Genomic DNA, 6,000 nt, shown 5'->3' with positions numbered 1-6,000 from the left:
TCACCCACCCATGCATCCTAGCTATCAGCCACCTATAGTAAAATTGATGCCTCTGACGCTTTCTTTCTTCCACCCATGCATCCTTCGCTTTCCGTCATATATAATACATTTCATCCAACCTTTCCCCTTCCATCCTTCCCTTTTCCAACAACCCTTAGTTCAAGGTCTTGTTCATGAAATGTTTTCTGCAGAGTTGAATATAGGAGCGACAATTAGTTACTCAGCTAAACTTCAAATCCTGCTGTTATGTTCACCTGTTGTTCACAATTCAACAAGGCTGCAGATTTGCAGTGAGCTGATAATTATAATTAATTGTCAATAATAAGCGAGCAATATCACTTACAACCGCCCGCCACTGTCACAGGCTCACCCCCTTCTCCTGCCGCATCTGCCGTGTCTGTGCTGGCACTGGTGGTTGGTGCGGCTAGAAAAAAAAGATTACACATTTCTTAGATGTCAGATACATCTCACCCTATTAATTGTTTTATAGCAAAATAAAATAAAAACACCACATAAATCATTCACTACAATTTGGATACACTACAGGCAGTATCTTCTTGAAAAATGGATGGGTATGGTTATAAAGTTTTTAAAAAGCCTGAAGTCAAGGCAAGAAACAAGCTGTTAAGGAGTGGCTGGATCTATTGATTGATGAATCTGATGTTTTGGGAAAAAAAATAGCATATTGCCTTGGTTGGCTATGTGGCTGTCCTACTCATACTTCCTCCCACAAGTGGTGCACAGTCGTCAGTTCACCAACTGCTGTTAATATAAACTAGGCTTAGCTAATAAGGAGACACAACTTTGGGGTGTCCAATGTGACAGTTAGCACTATCTTGTTTTAGTGATTATAAGCCTTCTCATCTATTAAATGTGTAGAATACCTTACTTGGGCAATGGGCATGCAATCTGCATGGGAGAGGAGTAGTAGTACTATGTACGAATGCGTTCTCTGAGTCTTAGAGTACCACCACTAGGCAGTCCATAAAAGGGTATGTTATGTTAATTTTAATTTGTAAGGCGCAACAGCTACCCAAAAAGGGTTTCCCGGTGCCAACTAAAAATGACCAGAAGGATAGGACGATTATTGGTTAAACACCCAAGTTTAAAAGCTTTTACGGAAATTCTCATATACAGTTTAATTGTGAAGCGGCGCAGGGAGAGTGTTCCACAAAGTGGGGCCTAAGTGGGCAAAGTATTGACCACCCATACGTAACAGTCTAATTCTAGGAACAGAGAACTTCGCTTGAGTGGCAGAGCGGAGCACACGTGAGGGCAAGTAAGGTGAACCAGAGCTTGCAGGTATTGAGGGGCCACTCAAGATTTGATTTTAAACGAGTAGCTCAGGGCTTTGAACTTAATTCGGCTCTCTACCCTGAGCCAATGAAGGTCACACAGAGAGCCTTAGATTGAGGCAGTTCTGGGAACCTGACAGATCAGTCTGGTGGCGGAGTTCTGGCCTACCTGTAGCTTGCTCGTCACCTCCTTATTTGCCCCCAGATAGAGGATGTTTCCGTAGTCTGGTCTTGAGGTAACAAGAGCTTTGACCATGGTTCTCTGGGTAGAGCTGGACATTATCCAGATAATCATTTTGAGCCATTTCGATATGGCAAAGCAAGTTGCAGCCACCTTCACTGCTTGGTTTTTCATAGATAATAAATCATCTATGATGAAGCCTAGATAGCGAGTATGGTGAGAAGGCTAAGGAAAATCACCCATTTCAGTAGCCCAATGTTGAGAGCCCCAAACATCTTTATTCTTCCCCAGGATCAATAACTCAGTTTTCTCCCCTTTGAGTTGAAGAAAATTAGCCTGCATCCAAGATGCAATATTACACAAACCTAGCTGTAGAGCAGGTGTCAAAGATGCGCTCTCAGCAGAGAGGGAGAAGATAATCTGGGTGTCATCCGCATAGGAGAACAGGGGTAACCCAGCCTCTTCTGCAATGTTGGCTAAAGGTCTGACATACACAATAAACAATAAAGGGCTTAAAATGGAGCCCTGAGGTGCCCGATAAGGGGATACATGAATATTGGAACAGGCAGTTGGGGAAAAGACCTGGAACGTGCGATTAGTGAGAAAGGAAATAAGCCAGTTAAGGGCTGGCCCAGTAATACACAAGGATCGTAAAGCTTCCACTAATACGGTGTGAAACACTGTGTTGAACGCTGCGCTTAAATCAAGTAGAAGAAGTCAAGGTGATATTGCAGCCTTTCCGTCACTCCAAGGAGTGTCATTTCAATCAAAAAACTAGCTCTAAAACTTGACTGTGATGGGTGTAGACATTTTTGTGATTTGACAAACTGGACTAGTTGAGAATTGATGTGCCTTTCGAGAATTTTTGAGAAGGCTGGAAGCAATGAAATAGGTAGGTAGTTAGAAGGCTGGTCCGGATAAGCATTGGCCTTCTTCAGAAGAGGAAGCACCATTGTGTGTTTCCACTCTTTGGGAACTGTTGCTTCCTGTAGGGAGGCGTTCAGGAGTTCCATGATTATCAGGAGTGAAGGCATCTCAAGCTGGTGAAGCACCGAGATTGGAAGAGGTTCACGGGGAGAACCAGATTTTATGCTATCTAAAATCCGTTTGAACGAGTTCATATCTAGTGGGGACCAGGATTCTAGTTTAACCGTAGATACAGGTGCCTCTTTATCTCGGTAAGAGGTGGTTCTGGCTGCAAGAGAAAATGAAGGTTTTGCTGAAGGAGGTTATCAGGTTTCCTGTCCTTCATTTCAGAATATATTTTCTCCACTTCATGGAGAAAAGTTTTTGCCAGGTCTTCACATTGCCGGTAGAGGAGAAGCTGACTGAAAAAGCAGAAGAAAGGAAACTACAGAGTAGACAGACTAGTAGTAACTAGAGACAGTTTGACGTAAAGTAGAGAAACTTGAAATATAGAAAATAAGTAAATAGGAAAATAAGAATTTAGAAATGGATACATCGAAGAGGATATAAACGGGTAGACCTCACATAATTGAAAAAGGAGCAGAAAAATTTAGGGGAATAAATATATTAACCCGTTCCATGCGCCCGCGATTTTGCGGAAGTGCGGCCCTTCCGCAAAACAGTCGGGCCGCGTCGGCCATTGGCCGACGGCAGCACTAGGCAGGTAGTGCTGCCGTCGGCCAATGGCCGACGGCAGCATGGAAAGGGTTAAAGTTAACACCAGGAGGATTTACTGGGGCCAGCAGAGCCATCAGCCCTGGAACTCTGGGAGGTGCCTCCAGCTCCCAGACCCTCACCCCCCTCAGCCCTCTTCTTGCCCCGGGATGCTGATGTAAAACATAAAGACAAAAAAGATTAGTGGTATAATAAACAATATCTCCCCAAAATATATTTGACAGGCAAAGGCAATCGCAATAACATTGAACTTTTCTAAATCAGATCAACTAGTAGTAGTATATCACAGACCGTCATATCCTATTCAAAATTTACAAAACCTACCTACCTAGTCACCTCCTATTCCAAATTTAGTAAACTGCATTTTGGAATTACTAATAATAACTTGCAACAAATCATGATGCTTCATGTTTGCTTCTTCTAAAATCTCATTTGAAATCTCTGGGTCTCAAGTCAACCCCCTTTGACGGGCCAGTGCACTAAGCACTAAGGGCTAGACGTAAGTAATTGAAATTTACTGATTCGAAAATGCCAAATTTCACCGATTCGGTATTTTCGAATCGGTAAATGCTATGTGGGTAAAAAATCGGTAAAAAATACCGAATCATTGAGATTCGGCATTTACCGAATCGGTATTTACCGATTCGGTAATTGCCATTCATTCCAATGTGCCTGGAGGCCCATAGGAATGAATGTCAATTACCGAATCGTTAAATACCGATTCGGTAAAATAGGGACAGAGTCAAGGGTGGCAGGGTGTCACTTTGACACCCTGTTGCACCCTTGAATAGTGCTGGTGTGCACATGTGGCATACATACATGCCCTAAGGGCATGTGTGTCTGCCACATGGCACTGGTGTAAATGCACACATTTGCATTTACAGAGGTATTCCTTATTTACCACCAACTAATAGTTGGTGGTAAATAACGAATCCTCACGGCACAGAAGCACTCTTCAAAGTGCTTCCTACATGTCATTTACCGATTCGGTAAATACCGAATCGGTAAATGATGATTCGGTAAATACCGAATCGGTAAATACCAATTCGGTATTTACCGAATCGGTAAATTTGCCACCTACATCAGAAAAGCCTATTATCTGTCGGTAACGGCCGATTTCAGCGTTACCGATCGGTAATAGCCTTCCTACATCTGGCCCTAAGGGCCTTATTATAATGAACACAATGATGTCGGGCGGACGTCCTTCCACCCGGCCTTAGGTGGGCGCCGCGGTCACGACGACTGCACTAGTCTACTACGAATCAATGCGATCGCCCATAGGCCATAGGGGGTCGTAAACCTCCATTTGTCAATAGAAGCTTGTGTGGCAGGCGAAAAAGGCCTGCAGCACAAGCTTCCATTGAAAAATGGATGTTGTTGTTCACAAACATCCCTTCACCGTCTGTGTGGCATTGGCATGCACCATGCGGTTACAACATTATAAATAATTACAGAACGTCTTATATAATCATCACTAATCACATCAGCCCAAGCCAGTGGCAACAAGTACGATTCAATAACTAGGTTAGGGGGGTAGCGCCAAGTAAGCTAAGCACCTTTCTAGAATAACAGATTATTACATAATATTTGAAAACTTAACTTCCCTGCATGTTAGCACATGCTTGCCATTATTTGGAAAAAAATAAAATATTAGCTAAAGCACAAAACACAGGTAATAATACAAATTAATAATTTATTATTTACTCCCTTAACCCCGCAATCTCAACTCGGAGCAGGTCCAGCCCTCGGTCTATAATGTCGGACCAGCGGTACCCCAACTGCTGATGGGTACACCAGGCCCCAGAGCAGCGGTAAACTGCCCGGCGCACCCCCGCCTATCGCTGCTGGTGCTCCCGCATCCTGGACCCGGACCCAGGCCTGCCGCCTGCTGCCAGTGTGGAGGGGAGGTGGCGCTGGATGTAAAAAAACTATTGCTGACACCTCCACCTCGGAAAACAGGGCACGAGCTGCACCCCTGCCTGGCGCCACCTTCCACAAGGAAGGTGGCCATGCCCTGATGCAACCTTGTGTGCCATGGGGCTGGGGGTAGAGAAAAAAAAGAAATGGGGAAAATGAAGAAAGGACTGGGTAGTATTAAGGAAGTAGGAAAGCTAAAAAATAAAGTACAAAACTCACCAAAATCACACTGTAAAGTAGAAAAAAACACAAATACACACTTAGAAAAACAAAGGGTAAGATAATAAATAAAAAAGATGGGAAAAAGTTTTAAAAGCCAAGGATTACAGAAGGATGAAAAAGTAGGCCCCAGCACCACAGAGTAGGAAACGAGATGGCCACGCCCATGTGCGACCACGTGGTGCACTTCGCACTATATTTCCACCCGAACACACACTCCGCGGTGATGTACGGTGGAAACCGTCACGTGAACGGGTGGGACAAGCAACTCCGTGTACTCGTGGAGCTACGCACAGCAGGCAGAGTGTTTTTGAACTTTGCTGAGTTCCGTGTGGCGCCGTTACGCGAACTCCGCCCAGGCTTACCCAAGATGCCCGATGGATCTGTGAGTGACAAATGTTGCATCAGAAATATCCCTTCCATAGCTCTGTAGGATGTGTAACCCTAAACTAAGCCAGTCTCTGGATATTTTAGATTTGTAGACCTTCGCACAAGCTTCTTGCAGGGTCAGAGCTCTTGTTGGAATTGACTGAGACCCAGATTGTGGTTTCGCTGGTGTGAGTGACAAGAACCACTGTGTGCATCACTCCTTGTCTTAGCAGGACTATCATCATCTAATGACTAGTAAAGGATTGACTTTTCACCTGTTGCCTGAACAGGCAGAGGTGCCCACTGGTCTCTCCTTAGAAAATTTTCCTGCAAGTCTCCTGTAAACATGTTGTTCATTTCATCTGTGTGGGACATGGG

At 44.3% G+C, this 6,000-nt stretch overlaps 1 long non-coding RNA gene across 1 annotated transcript in view; it reads right to left on the bottom strand.

The window, feature by feature from the left end:
• Nucleotides 1-342: 342 nt before the first annotated feature.
• Nucleotides 343-6,000, bottom strand: part of LOC144833258 (uncharacterized) — a 310,988-nt gene continuing 305,330 nt past the window's right edge. The window contains exon 5 of the long non-coding RNA XR_013610964.1: nt 343-424. This is a non-coding gene — a long non-coding RNA (uncharacterized LOC144833258). The remainder of the gene's footprint in view (nt 425-6,000) is intronic.

The sequence above is a fragment of the Lissotriton helveticus genome, chromosome 1_1 (assembly GCF_964261635.1).
Source record: "Lissotriton helveticus chromosome 1_1, aLisHel1.1, whole genome shotgun sequence".
Lineage (NCBI taxonomy): Eukaryota > Metazoa > Chordata > Amphibia > Caudata > Salamandridae > Lissotriton > Lissotriton helveticus.
The sequence above is the reverse complement of the archived record's forward strand: the minus strand, read 5'-3'. Positions and strand labels throughout refer to the sequence as shown.